General features: G+C 23.7%; 1 protein-coding gene across 4 annotated transcripts in view; it reads left to right on the top strand.

Moving 5' to 3' along the window:
* Positions 1-20725, top strand: part of LOC122506848 (neural-cadherin) — a 227424-nt gene that overhangs the window by 143367 nt on the left and 63332 nt on the right. The gene's annotated exons all lie outside the window — the stretch shown is intronic.

Below are 20725 nucleotides of genomic sequence, written 5' to 3'. Positions count from 1 at the left end.
GAATGATGCATATTTTAAGTGTATAAATCCGATTTTGATAACAGAGAAAGAGTCGAGAGAGACAATATTCATGACTCTTAAAAAAAGAGACAAAAAAAAATTTACATTGGATAAAAATCTTTCAATTTTTCACAATTTTCTTCTTTTTAGCAAAAAAAAAGAAGAAGAAAATAACATTTATATTCACACTCGAAAAATTATTTTATAGATAAATTTTTTTAAATGTAATACAAGCTGACAATTTTTCTGAGAATATCAAAATGAGACAAAAAAAAAAATCAAAACTGTTGCGAAGTATTTGAGCTTTATAGAAATAAAAAATATTTCATACAAATAAATATTTAGTAGATGCAAATTAGTATTTATTTGCTAAAAATAAATATTTACTTGATAACAAATAAATTAACTGTTTATTTGAATCAAATACTTTTTCCAATGAGCTTTAATAAATAAAAAAAAATATTAGTATTATTATTATTGTGTATGTTATAGTAGCAAGAAATAAATAAATTAAAAACTCCGAATGAAGAATTAACTGAGACGAGAATTTTTTTTCCCCTTTTTTTTATACAAAGTGAAATTTGTGAAGTGAAAATTAAGAAATTAAAGTCGTAAAGTCCGGGAAATTACTATCGGATGAAATTTCTTGTCTCGTGAAATGTCGCGAGAACAAGAAAATATAATTTGTATCTTTGTGAGTGCGAAGAGAGGAGGGAAGCGTAATTTGGAAAATTGTTTCTGCACTTTGCTTATAATTTAGAAAGTTCAATGATCGTTCCACGCTTGTCGGGAAAAGCAGCCAATTATACGAAATACCAGAATCGAATTTTTACAAATATATAATTTTTTTTTTTTTTAATTTACAAAAAAGAAAAACAAACAATAACTGTATGTACATATAAAACAACTCGTAAATATCATTTATGTTCTCTGTGTCGTTTTGAGCGCGCAACATCCTCATGATTCTTTCATCTCACTATCGAAAGCTTTTTGTGCATCGCGTTGTACAACCTATACTACGGTATTCAATAAAAAAAAAAGAGGGGGAATAATAAAAATAAAAGCATCTAAAGCTTATTTTACATAGAAAATATTCTGTTAACGTTTCACTTCGAATATCGAATTTTACGTCGTAAAAGCTATTTTTATCTCCGCATCTTTTTTTTTTAACTGTAAATTCCAAATATTACCTTCGTTCGAGATTTTTCGACCAAAAAATGCCAGCTTTTCAAATTTTTCTTTTTTTTTACTATTTTTTTTTAATCCAATTTGATCCGATTATCTCCTATAGACAGATAATAATCTGTTTTCTTTTTTAGCTTACAAGAAACTGAACTAAATTAGGGTTTATTTCACTAAAAATTTATTTAAAAAAGATAAATTTCAGTAAATGTCTGACTATAAAGGTTCTTTACTACTTAAAATTATTGTAAGTAGTAAAACTTGTAAATTAATACTTTTAAGTAGTTCTTTATTTTTTTTTTGTAATAGTAGGTACTAAATTTGTTTAAAAAAAGAAAAAACTCTTTTTATGTCTGATTAAATTTGTTTATTCCACTGAAAATTATTTTAAACAATAATAAATATTAGTAACGGCCTGTCTGTAAAAGTTATTTACTACTTAAAATTGTTTTAAGTAGAAAAAACTTTTAAAGTTAGTATGTTTAAATTATAAATTCAAGGAGAAAATCCTTTCTATGTCTGACTAAATTTGTTCATTCCCCTGAAAATTATTTTAAACAATAATAAATATCAGTAACTGTCTGACTATAAACGTTCTTTATACTACTTAAAATTCTTTGAAGTACTTAAACTTTTAAAGCAGTACTTTTAAGTACAGACTTTCTTTCTTTGAAAATACTATCCATTTTTTAAAAATAAATAAATTGCAAATAAATTTAAAAATATGAAAATTTAAAAAAAATTTAAATTATACTTAAATAAATAAAATGACAATTTTTTAAAATACCAAAAATTGAAAAATCAAGGGAATAATTCTTCTCCGTCTGACTGAATTTATTTACTCCACTGAGAATTATTTTAAATTACGAGAATATCCTGAAATGTCTGACTATAAAACTTCTTTACTACTTAAAATTATTTTGTCTAAAAATCGCTGTGAGAAAGTTAGAAAATCAAAAGTTTTCTATACTGTCTTACTAAACGAGACGTTTTGCACTGAAAAGTATTGACAATACTCTACAAAACAACAAACAAAAATAAATTATTTACAAAATTTGTTTTTGTTTTCTAAACAGTAGTTTATTTTCGTACTTGTTGCAAACTAGATGGGAAAATTCGTATATATTTGATGCGCGCGCAACAACTTGACTAATGTTTCTTCTCGTGAAATCGACCGTGTTTAATATATCTTCGTCCTTTTTGGTGTGCAATGAGGCCACGCAACACCCTACTAAAAGGTTTTTGAATTATCTATACTTCCATTCTGATAAAATTTCGCCACTCCCACTCTCCTTGGAAAAGTTTTCACGTTGAATTTTAACTTTCTAAGCTCCTCTAAAGGACAAAGTTGTTATCTTCTATAATTATCTTCATTTCTATTTCTTCAAACTCTCTCTAAGCTTCATGCAATATTAGTCACGACAGTCGCAAAATTACTGCTTCACATTTATAAACAGATTGTTTATTTTCAACAGAATAATGAATTTTGTCCGTTGGAAAATTATTTTTTCAACGTTCTTGTTATTTTCAAACTTTAAAATTCAATTTCAAAAATTTGTATCAATTAAATATATTAGAAATTAAAAAGCTCAAATAATAATTAAAAAAAAGATTCCATTAAACTTTTTGAACAAAATTAATTCTACAGAATTCATAATTAAAAGTATGAAAAGTTCAAATTTTCAAAGATTTTAATTTGAAATTCATTTTTAAATCAATATTTCTTAGAAAATTCTACGAGAATTCAATTATATTTAACTGCAAAAATAAATATTTTATTAAACAATTAAATGTTTCTTAAAATTGAATTTTCATAAAGAATTTCATCAACAAATTTTTAAATGACTGAATTCTCTTGACTAATTTTAATAAAAATTTTAAGAATAATTTCATTTTTCGAAAAATTGTATGAAAATTGTTTTAAAAATAATTAAAATTCTGCCAAGAATTTTATTAAAAGTTTTGAAAATAATTGAATTTCGGAGAAAAATTTTATTTATAAAGATAATTTAAATTTTTAAATTTAAAATTTAATTATTAATTAAATTTAATTATTTAATTATTTAATTAATTAATGTTTGTTAATTTTTAAACATAATTGAATTTCTGCGAAGAATTTTATTAAAATTATTTTGAAAAAATTGAATTATTAATTTCATTAAAATTTTTGAAAATAATTTTATTCTTTAAAGAAATTTAATTAAAAATGTATTGAAAATAATACCTACTTAAATTCTAATAAATAAATTGTAGCAAAGGTTATCAAAATAATTGAATTTCTTTGATAAATTTAAATAAATTTTTAAAGAATAATTACGTTTTCCAAGAAATTCTATTAAAATTGTATTAAAAATAATTGGAATTCAGCATTGAGATTTATTATTTATGAAAATAATTGAATCCCTGTAAAAAATATTATTATTTATGAAATTTATTAAATGATATATGAAAATAATTTGTAAGTAATTGATTTCCTTTGAAATTTTTATTATTTCTAAAAATAATGAAATGTTTCCGTAGAATTTTATTAAAATTTTTTTTAACTAATTGGATTCTTTTAGGAATTTTTATTAAAGTTGTAGATATTAAAAATCATTGAATTGAGGACAGTTTTCATAAATAATTAAAATTTTGCTAAGAATTTTATGAAAGTTTTTGAAAATAATTGAATTTTTGAAAAGAATTTTAATGCTTTTGAAAATAATTGGATTTCTGCAATCATTTGTAATTGCTTCAAAATTCAATTTGATTTAGTGGTTTTAACCAAAATCCTTCTATAAATCCATTATTTTTAATAATCAATTAAATATTTAAAAATTTAACTAATTTCAGAAGAACTTTAGTTTAAATTTTTTTTTAAATATAAATTTTTTAATATTTCTAATTAAATTTATTTAAAATTGAAATTTTACAAAATTTCAAATTAAAACCTTTTGAAGTTCAGCTACTTATGAAAATTGTAAACGCAACTATTTTAAAATTGAATTAATTTTATAATATTTTAGAAAAATTATATTTCAAGAATAAACACAATAACTTTAGAAAACAACAATTTTCCAGGATTTCGTTAAAAATTCCCTGAATTTTCCAGGTTTCTTCAAGGTTTATAAAATTTCCTGACATTTCCAGGTTGCATGTCAACCCAGTAGTAAATATTTAATAATCATTTTGCCATCATAGAAATTAAAATTTTCAAAAATGTTAATTTGAAATCAGTTTTAATTATTTCTAGAAATTTCTACCAAAAAAAAACTCTTCTAACGTTTAATTATTTTTTATAATTTATAATTTTTTATAAAATTTTTTATAATTTATAATTTTTGAAAAATATTTGTTTGAAGTATTTATTTATTTATTTAAAGTTAACAAGTCATCGATTATTTGAAACAAATAAATTTTTTTAGTGTAAATATACTGCATATGTGGCGTAATTTAGTTAAAAAAATGTAGTTGCACTCTTTTTTCACTGGTCCTTTGTAAAATAATGGTGAATACCCGCAGCAAAAAAAAAAAAAAATTAAAATCTAAGAGCAATTTGAGAAATGAGATCGAATTCGATAGTGTGAAATTCAGTTTCCGAAGTAGTGGCTTTGGTTAGTAAGAAAAGCCCAGTAGAACGGAAACCCCGAGGCGACTGATTTCCGTGCAAAATGCGGGGACTGTGCCGGGATTAAGGGTCGACTCGATGACTCTTGGCTGCCGCTTGGGCAAATTAATTCCCATTTACGTGAACACGCTCAAATTCTCGGGAGAAATGGTCTCGAAACTAAAAAGAGGGCAAAAGATTTATTTCATCTACACGCGAGTTGCATTTAGTTTCGCTAACTTTTATATATATATGTAATTACATGTGCCACCACTACTGATAAAAATACTACTTTTTTACCCTCCGGTTTCTTAATTCCTTAAATATTTTCCTATTTCTATTTTTTCCCCTTTCACCGTTTTACTAAAAATAATTTTTTCAGGAAAAAAAAATGTCCTTTATGTTAAATTACATTTTTCTATTATTCTTACTCTCCTCGTCACCCCCTAAATCGTTAAATATTATTCTCAAGAGAAAAAATTTATAATCTAACATTAAATTACTTCTTTTTTAAATAATTAAAAAAATATTAAAGTGACAAAAGTTTTTATTCTCGTGAAAAAAAAACAAAATTAAATTAATCTTCATTTTTCTTAATTTTCGAAATAGATAACGTTTGACAAACGATCAAAACGCAAAGGATATTAAAGCGTAAAAGTCGAGTGTTTTTCAATATATACAATCGGGTCAACAACATTCGTTTTTGATGAAAAACAAAAAAAAAAAAATAATTTCACTCACCGAAACTATCTATACACGTATTTTTAAAACTTATTTTCGATATTTACAATTTTATATTTGATTTATAACTGAATATAAAATAATAAATATTTAATATAAAATTAAATATTAAATTAAATATGAAATCATAAATATTTACTTTATAATTAATTATAAGATTTTTTAATTGTTTAAATTTAAAAATTTTAATTAAAATTTTAAATTGTGAAAAAAATGTGCACTCTTTATAATTATATGTTAAATTTAGTCCAGTGTAGATTAATTAACAAACTTAAAGAGGAATATATATAAAATTGTATAAAAGTATTTTACAATTTGGAGAAAAAGTGCAACAAAGCAAAATTTTCATATAAAAAATACTAAATTTAAATAAAGTGTAGGTAAAAATTTAAATTTAGTAAAGTTATATTAAAATTTAATTAATATTTTTGACATTTGATATAATTATACTAAATTTCACAAAAAGTTTGTTTTTTATTTAGTATTTTTAATAGCAAAATTTTGCTTTGTTGCACTTTTTCCACAAATTGTAAAATACTTTTAAAAAATAAATATATATTCTCTCTCCGTGGTAATTAAATAAATAAAATTAAAATTATCTTCTCAAATAATAAAAAAAATTTTTTTTCCAAATATTAACTTTTCGTTACAATTTTCCTTATTTACGAAATGTAAACTGCTTTATAAGTAATTAAAAAAAAAATTAAATAAATTTACAATACATTAAAAAATTATATAAATTATCAGTGGAACATAATAATGTATTAAAATTTAATATTATCATTATTTTGCAACAAAATTAAAATTTGACAATGCAAAAGTCTCATTTAGGTATGATATTAAGTGTAACTAAATTTATTAAATAAACATTATTAAATTATTAAAATTATTAAATATCTCATTATAAAAGTTTTCGTTGGCAATTATTAACAAGCAAGCTTTGTTTTGCAGCTTTGTTACACTTCGCTTGACTGCTAGGAGGCAAAAGCATGTTTTGAACGTAACTGTAGTCCTTATAAACTACTAAATAATATTCCCACGCACTCCCTCTAAAAATATTCACATGGAACATAAACAAATACTTGTCTGTTATCAAAGAATTATTTTTTATCAAATAACTTTTATTTATTAATTTTTTTTTTATTTATTAAATTAAATATTTTCTTCGAATACTTAAACTATTGGTTTCAAGTACAATTGATTTAATTTAAACAAAAATCATTTGATTTAAAGGAAAAGTATTTGATTTAAATGAAAATTATTTTATTGAAGTGAAAATTATTTGATTTATGAGAAAACTATTTGATTTAATTGAAAATAAAAAATTCTTTTACTTTGAGAAAAAAAAGAAGAAACAGAAGAGAAAATAAAAAAAAAAGAAGAAGAGAAGAAGAAGAAGGGGAGAAAAATAAAAAAAGAAAGCATACAAATTTTCGATAGAATACGTAAATAAATGATGTAGATTTTGTAATATCGACGCTGGAAAATTCAACAAGCTTATATGTATATATGAGAACGTATACTCGTCTACAATTTTCTCAAGATCAAACTGATATTGACTTCAATTTCATTCTCAAACCGTCCCTTACAACTTTACTCCATCTAAAAATGTCAAGTACTTTTGTATAAAACCTTCCCTTTTCACTTTCTCGACAATTTCCCGTCTGATACAATTTTTCTCATTCACTATTTTCTCCATATCAATAAAAAAAAATAAGAAAAATGTCACTGATTTAATTCCAGAGAAATAAAAAACCAGTCATTACAATATTAACGAATATTAATTATATTCTATCGCAACTCTTACAAATTCCAAACAGAAAATTTAGATTTCATTCAGAAAAACTTTTTTCGCACTCAGAAAACATGAAAATAATTCAAAGACAAAAAGAAATAATTTAATATAATTCGATAATTATAGAAAATTGAATTTTCTTCACTGTCTAACTAAAGGGACCTTTTTCTACTGAGAAATGTTGTTACTATTTTAGATTGATAAATGTCTGACTAAACTTGATTTTTCTACTTAATCGTTTGTTTCTCTTTGGTAGGAAAAAAAAATAGGTTCATTCTATCTTTCTGCTGCTTGACGCAACTGTATTTTTTCTACTGAAAAATATTGTTAATTGAAATTAACAGTGTTGCCACAAATATTTAATTTTATTTTTCCCTGACTTTTCCCAGATTTCCAGACAAAGTTTTCACTTTTTTCTCGGACCCTAAAGAATATTTTGATTCAATACTCTAAAAATTATTAGATACTCAAAAAAAATATTCTTAATACATTTATTTGCGAATTTCTTTAATTGTAAAATTATTCGAAAACATCAATAACTTCTTTTCTAAATAAATATTTAATCATTATTATTTTTCCGTAGGAATTAAAATTTTTCAAAACATTTGAATTTAAACCTTTTTGAAATTCAACAACTTTTAAGAATATTATTACAAAACATAATTTAAATTACCATAAAATTTTTCAAAAAAAAGTCAATTATTTACAAAAATCCTAATAAAATCCTTCGCAAGAATTCAATTATTTTTACAAGTAATAAAATTCTTAAAAAAAAATGTAATAAAATTCGTTGCAAGAATTCAATTATTTTTATAAATTAAATTTTTTTTAAATAATTAAATTCTTGCGATGAATTTTATAAAAATCTTTTTAAATAATTGTTATTCTTGAAAAATTTTATGAAATTTTGTATTTTAAATAATTTAATTCCTGTGAAAATTTTATTACTTATGAAAATAATTAAATTATTTTGAAAAAATTTGTTAAAAATTTTATAAATAATTGAATTCCTGTGAAATTTTGCAAAGAATTTTATTAAAATTTTTAATAATAATTGAATTTTGAAGAAGAATTTTATTACTTATCAAGATAATTCAAGTTTTGACGAGAATTTTTTTTTTAATTTTTGAACATAATTGAAATTCTGCGAAGAATTTTTATAACTTTTGAAAATAATTGAATTTCTGGAATAATTTTGTAACTTTTCCAAAATTCAATTTCTTTTAGTATTTTTAACTATAAGATTCTTCTATCAATCTAGTATTTATGAAAATTGTAAAAATTATGCATTAAATAATTTATAAGTCATAATTTTATGATAGTTCTTGAAAAATTAAGTTATTTGAAAATAAATTAAAGGTTTTGTATTAAAATTCGTTGTAATTTCATAGTTTACGAGGCAAAAAAAAAAACATTAAAATTCAGAGTTTTTTCATAAATTTTAAAAATTCAATTTTTTCCAGTACTTTTACTAAAAAATCCCTGACTTTTTCCTGAATTCCCTGACCTGTGGCAATCCTGATTAATTTCTACAAAAAAAATTGTTGATAATTGTCTGACCGAACGGGATTTTACTACTTGAAATATCCACTGGTATTATTCATGCTTAAAGTTTAGAAAAATAAAATTTCTTCCCTGTCTGACGAAAATTGATTTTTCTACTTAATATTCTGTTTTTCTTTAGTAGACAAAAACTAGATTCATTGTCTCTTTCTTCTGTCTGACCCAACCGTATTTTTCTACTGAAAAATATTTTTAGTTGAAATAACTTTCAGCAAAAAAATATTGATAGTTGTCTGACCGAACGAGGTTTTACTACTTCACAAGTAATTACTTGAATGAAATACATTTTATTCCAGTGTAGAAAATATCTACCGCTTTCATTTGAAAATATTAAAATATCGAACATATTTATACGTTAAATTTAAAAATATATTCTGTTTTGCTTTTAATTAAAAATATGTTTAAAAAAAATTCTAAGTTTCTTTTACAAAAATTATCAAATCAACAAATTGCGAAATCGAATCTCCTTATTTGTTATATACAAATGAGAAAAATACGTTTGGTTTTTTTTTTCTTTTTTTTAAATTTACACGAGGGAAATGTGAACATGGACACATGTGGGTAAACGATTGCAACCGATAGTTCTGTGAAATGGATAGAGTTCAGGAAATAGGATTCGAGAAATAGCTCCTGGGGAATGTACAAAGAAAACTGGTGCCCAATGAAACTTTCTGCGAATCTTCTCTTTCTCTCTCTCTCTCTTGCTCTCTCAATACTTCTAAAAAGTTTCATGAAAATGTAAACAAACGCTAAATTATGGATTTCATTCCGCATCATGTAACTCTCTCTCTCTCTCTCTCTCTTCTTTTTATACTTATTGTATTTTCAAACAATGTGAAAGAGGATGAGAGAAAGAGCTTTGTTTTCATATAAAATAGAAAAATCCTATTTTACAAGTCATTTCTCTGTGACTTTTTGAAAATTTTTCAATTTTAAAGAAACAATATTTATTTCGAATCGAAGTCAAGGAAATTTTTTTTTTTCAGAAAATAATACTTTTGAAATAACCAAACTCAAAAGGAGTTAATTTTTAATAATATATATTTAATTCGAGTAAAAAATATAATTTATTTGGTTTAAACAATAAACAATTACTATTTAAATATATATCTAAATAAATATAAATAAACAGTTATTATTTTAAATAAATATTTGTGTGTAAAAAATCATTTTTCTGTTAATTAAAGAGCATTTTTATTATTTAAGGCTTTTTTCAGTAGAGTAAACCAGTTTAGGTCAGACAGAACGAATTTTAGAAAATCTGATTTTCTAGATTTAGAAATAGAGATAAAAGACTATTAAGTAGAAAAATCCAGATTTGATCAGACCTATATGGATGTTAAATTATTATCTGTACTTTTCAGTAGAAAAATGTACGTCTAGTCAGACAGGAATAAAAATTTTATTTACCACTTTTTTCAACAATTATGAGAAGAAAAAGAATTTTAAGTAGTATAAAACCTTTGTGGTCAGACATTTGCGGACGTTTATTATTATTTGAAATACTTTTCAGTGAAACAAACAAGTTTAGTCAAACAGAACGAAAAGTGTATTTTCCTACTTCAATAACAATTATTATTCTATTAAAATAAAAGTTATTTCAATGAAATAAAAATTATTTTATTACATTAAAAACTATTTTATTAAAATAAACATTATTTTAATAATTTAAAAAATATTTTACTAAATTAAAAACTATTTTATTAAATTAACAATTATTAAATTCAAGTAGGTACAAACATTTATTTGAATAAAATTTTTTCCAGTGCATTTCGTTATTTAAAAAAAAATATCTTAAATAAATAAAAATTCAAACTGTTAATAATTTAATACAATACGGTATAGTTGTGAAAAAAAAGAAAAATTGCTGAAACATGAAATCACTGGCTTCATAAAATGACAAACGATTTTTTTTCATAAAATCCCCTTCTTACCTTACGTTGAAAATTTATGTTACAAATTTATCTTGCAACTTCAAAATGCGAAATTATACTTTCTTCCGACGGAATAAAATTATGCGTACACAATGAGACCTAAAATGCATTATTAAATTCTGCAATATACATTTTTCAAGACTTTTCTTGTATATTTCAATTTCTCCACTCCAGTGTATAATACACCATTTTTTTCCATTCAACAAATAAAATAAATGTTTTTCTCTCTCTCCCTTCACAAATTACACAATCTATTCAGAATATTAAAGTACTTTAAATAAGTCCACTTCACCTGCTTTCAATTACAAGGGCGTAATAATAATTAAAACTGAAAAAAATAAATAAAATCTCATTATGAGCCTGATACTCTTTTTTGCTTTTTTAAATAATTGGTTCCATTAAAACGAGACTCTATTGGAAAATTTATTTAACATGGTACCGTAATTATGTTAAATTTTATGTAACATTCTTCAAATTGGAAAAAAAGAGGAGAAAAAAAATTCCCTTTGTAATTTTGTTAGTTCACGGTAATGTTCAAAATATTCTCTTTTGAAAATCGAGCTTATAATGCAGTTGCACTAGAATGGATTGAATCGTTTTATTTTAATTCATTATCATGGCTTTGCCTTTTTTGCAGAATATTTATTACAATACTTTACTGTATTTTATGATAAAGGCACATTTTTAGTTTTTAATAGGTATTTCAGAAAAAAAATGTCATTAACATTTTTTTTAAATTGGTCAACAAAAATTTTAAAACTGAAAATTTGAAAATTAATTTGAATTACCAAAAAAAACAAACAATAACGTTTAACTATTTCAATTTTTAAAGTTAACCTGGTAAGACTACCAAAAATTAGTATAAAAATCACTAAAAATTAATTACAATTATTAATTATATTTAATTGTTCATAATGAATTATTTAGTCGAAAGTAATAATTAATAATTAATGTTTTTAGTCGAAATTAATTATTAACAATTAATAATTTAGCCAAAAGTAATTATTATCAATAATTATTATAAATATAATTAGTCATTGTTAAAAATATCAAATTCAAAAAAATTTAATTTTTCAAAATATTAATGTTTAGCAATACCAATTGTTTAAACTACCAACTTTTGATTCAATCGATTCTACCAATTATTACAACTGTTTTTACTGAAATCAAAAATACAAAAAAAAAAAAAAATTAATCGCCGATAATTTCAATTGTAAGAACTATTGAATTTTAAAAACAATTGTTAAAACTAAAACCAACTGGAGCTACCATTAATTAAAATTACACTTTATCATTGAAACTACCAACTGTCGAATATTTCAGAAAATAAAATTGGTAATAAACAATTAACTTTAATCTCGATATAAATTTAAAACTAACAGTTGGAAATTCCAGTTAAAAATGTAATGTATCAAAACCACAATTGTTGAAACTACCAATTATTAAAACAGCTGAAACTGTCAACTACTAAGCAGGAGTTGAAATATTTTTTAAATAAAAGTATTAACAGTTTATAAAACCATTTGTAAAAAATATCGGATATTTAAACTACCAATTGTGGAAATACTACTATTAAATTTACCAGTTATGAAGAGTACAAAAAATTTTTTCTAAAACTACCAACTTTTGAAAATTTTTTAAAGAAAATATTACTTCAAACTACCAAATTCCATATCGACATAAAATTGAAACTAACTGTTAAAAATTCCAATTGTAATAAAATTTAAAATATTAAAACTATTATTATCGGAACTACCAATTATTAAAACAACAGTAACTATTAAATGTTATAAAAATATTAATTTCTGAAAATTCGATTTGTTAAAACTGTCGAATATTTAAAATTCAACTTGTGGAAAAACTACTATTGATTATTGAAGTTATAAGTTATTAAAACTACAGAAAGTAGTTTTTAAAACTACCAACTTTCTAAGCTTTTACAACACAACTTTTTAATTTAAACCACCAAACTTTAAAATCTATAAAAAATTATAACTACCAACTGTTTTAAGGTTCCAGTTGTAGAATTTTGAAACTGTCAAATATTTAAACTACAAATTGTGGAAAAACTACTAGAGTTATCAGTTAATAAAAAGTTAATAAAATTGAATTTCATAATTACCCATTGTAAAAACTGTCGAACTCGAAAATAACCAATTGTTAAAACTATCGAGTTTGAAAATTACCAATTGTACAAATCTGTCGAGTTTCAAAGTTATCAATTGTTAAATTAAAAGTCCACCATTTTAAAACTACCAACTATTGAATTCACTAATATTAGCCTTACCAATTATTAAATTACTAGTAATTTCTAAATGCCTACAAAAACAATTTGACGTCTATTCTAAAAATTGTTAAAAAAAACTACCAACTACTAAAAATTACATTCTCTCAAAAAATCCCTAAAAAAAATATTGATAATAAATTTTTTTTCACTTCCTGTAACAGTAAATTTGTCAAAAATAATTGGACGTCTATTCTAAAAATTGTCAAAAAAAACTACCAACTACTAAAAATTACAATCTCTCTAAAAAAAAAGAAAAATTGATAATAAATTTTTTCTCACTCTCTGTAACTGTAAATTTGTCAAAAATTTAAATCACGATTTCTGAGATTTACCAGCTTGTTTTGATAAAAATAAATGAAGCGATAGAAGGAGAGGGGGGTGAGGGACGGAAGGATATAAATTTGATACGGGGTCAAAGATATATATTTCTAAGAAAGTAATTGTAGCCACACTTGGTGTGACCACTTTTCCGTTTCTCGTATGTCACATGTGGTTGCATCCGGCACAGAACAACTCTCATCTGGAAATGCGTGACTAGTACGTACATATATATATATATATATAAATGTATATAAATTTGTTGTATGTATTATATAATGAAAATTATTCAAGTGTACAAAATACTACGTACTTAACGTAATTTACGACTACACGTTATTTCAGTTTTAATGGATTTCCCCCTTTTAGCCGAATCAAAATGACATTGTCCTTTAAATTTAACACATTGTCAGTTAAAACATTGTTGTACCATTTTTTTCCCCTATACAGTTTTATCCTCGAGAAGATAAAAAAAAAATACCGACAAAAAGGAATTTCTGTTAATGAAATTGTTTTTCTTTTTTAAAAAAAAAAGTATTAAAAACAATTTTTTTTAATAATAAAATCTTCTATTATTATTTTCCATGTGAGAAATTTTTTTGTCCGTTTCACCATTCAATAAATAATCATATTTATAAAAAAAAAATCTTTTTCTATTTCAAACTATATTTTTTTACAGTCATACACAATATAAAATTTTCAAAAAAAAAAGAAAGCAGAGAAATATAAACATCAAAATATTTCAATACGCTCTTTTGAAATAACAATTATTAAAAAAAAATATATTTTATCGGAAAAAATAAATGAAAAATTTCCATCAATGAAATTGATTCAATATGAAAAGTAAGGGAAAAAAAAGGAATATATATGAAATTCCCTGAAAAATAAATATTTTGCTACTGCTCATCAATGCTTAAAGAATGATATATTAATTGATGTATATGAGTACAGATATATATATATATATATTCAATATTTATTTATCAAGAGCTGAAATGCAAATTTATTGAATCACTGCAATAAAATGTGTCGTTGTGTTAATTGAATAATTCAATTACTTAAATTGAGTAACTGATCGATTCCATGTATACGCAGTGAGTGTAAGCAACTGACCCGATGGACAAACAATTTATTAATAGCATTTACATTCGGACAAAATATAAATTTAATTTTCAAAGTGAGAAAAACAAAACAAAATAATAATAATTAATTTATTTATTAATAATAATTTATTAAAATAAATAAAATTATATTAGAACAAAAATAATTGTATTAGAACATAAATAATTGTATTAAATAAATTATTATTATTATATTAAAACAATTACAATTATATCAAAACAATTATAATTGTATAAAAATAATAGCATATAATTATTCTAGTTGAAATCAGAATTAAAATTTTATTTATATTATCATTAAAAATTAATTAAAACAAATATAATTTTAATTAATTGTAAATGTATAAAAATAATTCTTTATAATTATTTTAGTTAAATAGTACCCAAATTTTTAATTTCACATAATTTAAATTGAAATTAAAATATTTTACTTCGGAATATAATAATTTCAAATAAGAAGAATTTTCTTAATTCTCATTCGCAAATTTGAAATTAGTTTTTAAAACATTGAGTAAATTTATTTTTCCAAATCCTTTAGAATTAAGCATCCTACTTTAAATTTGTTTAATAACTCTTCAAACAGTAAATTTCCGTGTGTACTATTAAATTTTCATTATATAACGAAATGAATTTAAACAGAAAATTTAACTCACACTTTTATCTTTTTAATATCTCTCCAAATAAGGTTATTTCATTCGCTCTAAATCGAAAATCCTCCTTCTTACAAACAACAATAATCCTCTAAAATTCCTTGCCTTTTCATTTCTTCTTGTTTTTTTTTTGTATACGAATATATATATAGACAAAAATCCCTTGAAACTTTCCCCAGGAGTAAAAGAAAGCTTATTACCTATTTTCCACGAGGCTCAGGAAAAACACCAATTTCCACTTAATTAATCGCATCATTTTCCAAGTGATTAAATAATTTTCTATTTTATTCGTCTCTTTAAATTTAGTTCTCAAAACTCTTTCTCTTTCTCCTTATTTCTCTTTCGCTTTTATTTAATTCTATGAAAGTAAATATAATTTTATTTAACAATAAAATACGAATTATAAAATTATCATTAATTGTTATTTAAACTACCAACTGGTAAATTTACGGTTGTAAAAATATTTATGAAGCAGACTAACAACTATTGAATTTAATACCTTATCAAAATTTAATATAAACTACCAACTATAAAATCAATTATTGAATAAAAACTACCAACGTTTGAATTTATCAAAATTAGGCTTATTCTCTAAACTACCAAATGTAGAATCTAGGAGTAAATAGAAGCTACCATTTTTTTTATTTGAGATAATAGAGAATTGAAATTTATGCTACCAACTGTAACATTTAGAAAGAAATGCCAATTTGATTGAAACTACCAACTGTTAAATTTGTTACTAAGCACAAATTTTATAAAAGATACTACCAACTGTTGAATTTATCAAAATATAAAATTGTCATCTAAACTACCAACTGTAATATCTATCGCCCAAGTGAAAACTACCAATTATTTAATTTCAAACAACACAGGAATGTGATTTAAGCTACCAACTGTTAAATTTATTACAAAAAATTCCATTGAAACTACAAACTGATGAATTTATCACGATACAAAAATTTTATGAAAGATACTGACAACTGGTTTTATTAAAATTTTAAATTTTTATCTGAACTACCAACTGTTAAATTAATAAAATAGAACTTTCCAACTATTAATCCAACTATATATTAAATTGAAATTAAATATCTGCTACGGAACAAAAAATCATTTGCAACAACGGTTCAATTACAACAACAAAAAACATTTGCATTTTGCACAATATACAATTTGGATTTAAACTACCAACTGTTTAATAAATCACAGAAGGAAAACTTGACATCAAACTACCAATTTTTCAATCCGTCATGAAAGAAAAATACTCATTAAAATCACCAACTTTTGAATTTGTTTAGAGAATAAAAACTATCATTAAAACTACCAACTGTTAAAATTACAACCATAAATTGTTATTCAAAACAGCTTCTATTAATTTAATCGCAAAATAGAAATTTTCAACTACTAAACCAACTAAAAAGTTTTTCTTTTTCAACCAATTAAAACTATTCTAAATTTTTACTATACTTTGTAACAAAAAATCATCTAAGATTTGCACAACATACAATTAGGTTTTAAACTACCAACTGTTTAATTAATCTCAAAAATAAAAATTTGCTTCAAACTACCAATTTTTGAATGCGTCATGGAACAAAAACAGTCATTCAAATTTTTAACTGTTGGATTTGTTGAGCGAACAATAACCGAAAAAAAACCATCATTAAAACTACCAATTGTTAAAATTACAACCTTCAACTCTTAATAATATAAGATATATTCTTAATATATTCTTAATATATTATATATATTCTTAATATATTCTTAATAATATACAGTAATATATATGTTGCATATATATTACTTTAATTTCAAAATAGAACCTTCAACTATTGAATTAACTGCAAAACTAAACCCAATTTTTAATCTTCTTCGTTACAAAACATCATCTAAATTTTGCACAACCTACAATTGGATTTTAAACTACCAAATGTTTAATTAACAATTTTTAATCAATTAAAAAAAATCATCTAGATTCTACACAACATACAATTGGGTTTTAAACCACCAACTGTTTAATTAACAATTTTTAATCAATTTAAACAAAAAATCATCTAAGATTCGCACAACATACAATTGGGTTTTAAACCACCAACTGTTTAATTAACAATTTTTAATCAATTTTAACCAAAAATCATCTAAGATTCTCACAACATACAATTGGGTTTTAAACTACCAACTGTTTAATTAATCCCAAAAGCAAACGTTGCTTCAAACTACCAATTTTTAAATCCGTCAGGGAAAAAAACAGCCATTAAAATTATCATTTGTTGAGTGTAACAAAACCGAGACAAAATGTATCATTAAAACTACCAATTGTTAAAATTACAATCTCCACCTATTACCTAAGGTTGAATCTATTAATTTTATCGCAAAATAGAACTTTTCTACTATTGAACCAACTACAATACTAGACCAAATTTTTAATCTACGTCATCTAAGATTCGCACAACATACAATTGGGTTTTAAACTATCAACTGTTTAGTTAATCACAAAAGAAAACGTTGCTTCAAACTACCAATTTTTTAATCCGTCATGGAACAAAAACAACCATTATAACATTATCAACTGTTGGTCTTATTGAGTGTACAAAAAAACAGAGACAAAAACATCATTAAAACTACCAATTGTTAACTTTAATTCCAACAAAAAAAAAAAGACTTGTCCAAAAATTTTCGAAGTACATACTTCAAAAATTTCTCTAATTCAACATAAAAACAATTCCAAGTTCAGCTAAGCAAAAAATTAATTTTTCAGAGAAACAAAAACAAATGCAGTTAAATCAGAATGTCCATAAAAGTGTTTTTTTAAAGAGAGAGAGAGAGAGAGGAAGGGAGGAAGAAAAAAGAGCAAAGAAACTGGAACGTGAAATGGAATTCGCAGCTATTTACAAAGCAACCTAACGAGTCACTTTTTAAAAAAGTAACTTGCCCAACAGAGTACTTGTATTCTCGACAACCTAAAGTGACTATATTGAGAGAGAGAGAGTAGCAGCAGTAGCAGCATAGTGGAACGGCCGGGACATCAAGTGACTACCAAAAGTTGGAAAGTGTGGAGGGTTACATGTACAGTTTGGATATGGTGGGGTTGGCACACTGTATAGGGCATTTCACGTTCTCTCTTGTACGTGGTGACACAGTATATTGACTGAAAGGGGTGGATTTTGCGCTCCCCGTACAATTTGACGCGACTGCGCAAATCAGAGCTCTTGGCTCGCGCGTGTTACATTCCCACCCCTGGAAAACGCATTCACTACGTAGATTTCTCTTGCCGGTATTACCCGCTTCTCTCATTGCATCCTTCTCAATCCTTCTCGTCTCTCAACGTGGCCCGGGCTCACTATAACTTTCCTTCTGCCTCTGGCACTTTCTCACCAACACCATGCTTTCCTCTCTCTCTCTCTCTCTCTCTCTACTTTTCTCTTTCACTCTCTCTATGCTTCTCTCTTTCTCTCACTCTCTCTCTCTCTCTCTTTCTCTCTCCTGTCTATACGCTTTTCCCGAGAAACCCAGCAACCCTTTAACTATGTTATTTTCTCCCCCTTTCTCTCTCTCTCTTTTCTAAAACGAATTTCCTCTCTTATGAATTCAAGTACCTCTCTCTTGGTTGCTACTTCCTCTCTGTATCAAGTTTTTCGCAAAAATTCCTCTCTCCCTCTCTCTAGTGTTTTTCGTTCCTCGACTACAAATATATTTTTTTTAAATACAATTTTTTATACACTGAAAAAAAATGTGTTTGATTCAAATAACAGATTACTTGATTATTATCAATTAAATGAAGTTGTTTAATATATTAATAGACCTTTATATAAATAATTTCTTGACCAAAGGCGACAACAAAAAAACTCCAACTATTATCAATTAAATATTTAATTGAATCAAATAATATTTATTGGAGTCAATTAAATATTATTTATTTATAAATATCCACAATACATGAAACAAAAATTTAATTCAAATAACCAATTAATTGACTATTATCAATAAAATATTTATTTGAATCTAATAATATTGATTAGAGTCAATTAAATATTATTAGATTCAAGTAAATATTTAATTGTTAATAGTCAATTAATCGGTTATTTGAATCAAATTTTTTTTTCATAAGTATTTTTTAATATTTCTATACGAAATGCTATAGTTACACTGAGAAAAAAATTTATTTGAATCAAACATAATTATCCTCGTTATACAGTCAACAAAAAATTATTTTTGAATTAAACGCACAGCAATTTCGAATCAACACACAATAAGTTTGATTTAATAAAAATTAGGTTCGTTTACAATTATAAAATGTGTTTACTTCAAACATATTTTTTTTTTTTTTGGCTACTTATTTTTTGAATTAAAAAAAGTTTTACTCAAAGTAGGACAATATATTTCCTGAATCTGAATAAGTGAAAATTCAATTACAATACATCAAAAGTCTTCCATGTAAAAAAATAACTGTATTTTAGTTTGTTCATATATACTTATTTTCGTGGCAAAAATTATTAAGTTAAATTAAATTTATTTTAATTTCCATTAGATTTAATTAAATTTTATTGAATTTAAGTTTAATTAAATTTATTTAAATTTTGATAAAGTTATTTGAATTTAATTTAAATTTCATTTCAGAACTCATTTTTCCTTTTTTTGAAAAATAGCAACATCAGCTACTATCATATACAGTAAAAAAAGAAAAAATATAAATAAAAAAAAATTGTAAATTTATCATAATTCATAAAAGAGTGCATTATTTATAAAACATCTTTCATTTCCTTTTTAATTACAATTATATTTTTTTTAATAAAAAGTAATTTAGTTACTATTTATTAGTAAACTTTACTAATTCAAAATCAAAAAGTCAATCAATAATCAAAATTAGTAAACATTTTTAATAATTCAAAATTAAGAGAGTGAAAATATAGTAAAATTTATAATTTACTGCCTTACTTTTACCGTTTTATATTTTCTCTATATACATTTATTTCTCTTTCCATGCGGAAGCCTTTTTAACTTATTCTAATTGTAAGCAAATTTCCACTTATTCAAATTTTCAAAAGTAGTCTTTTGGATGAGAGGTCAATTTTTTTTCCATCCAGATTTTCTTGGATTAAAATTTTCTCTTTTTGAGAGCAATTTTATTTTATTTTTTTGCATTTTTGCTATAAAACCCTCGTGCACTCTCGTTTAGATATGAAAATCACTTCCCTTTGGATAAAAATTTACTCTCATAGTTATATTTCTCTCTTCCTCTTTCACTTTCTCTCTGACTCTTTTTCTCAATATTAGATGAGAATTTTCTCTTTCTATTTAATATAAAATTGGATACAAGTACCTTTCGTTTAGTACAAAGAAAAATTTCCTCATTCTCTCCAAGATGTGGATAAAAATTCTTTAAGGAAAAACATTCTCTCCTCCCCTTTTCCTAGTCAACAATAAAAAAAAAATTTTTTCCTTTCTCAACCATAATTTTTCGATTTCTGATTTACGAAAATTGGTGAATTTCTTTCTTTGTGCTTTTCTTAAAAATGAAACCAATTTTTCCGTTTGCTTTTTGAAACCTATTTTC

The sequence above is a fragment of the Leptopilina heterotoma genome, unplaced genomic scaffold (assembly GCF_015476425.1).
Source record: "Leptopilina heterotoma isolate Lh14 unplaced genomic scaffold, ASM1547642v1 Lhet_44, whole genome shotgun sequence".
In the NCBI taxonomy this organism is placed as follows: Eukaryota; Metazoa; Arthropoda; class Insecta; order Hymenoptera; family Figitidae; genus Leptopilina; species Leptopilina heterotoma.
This window is presented reverse-complemented; position numbering and strand designations above follow the sequence as displayed.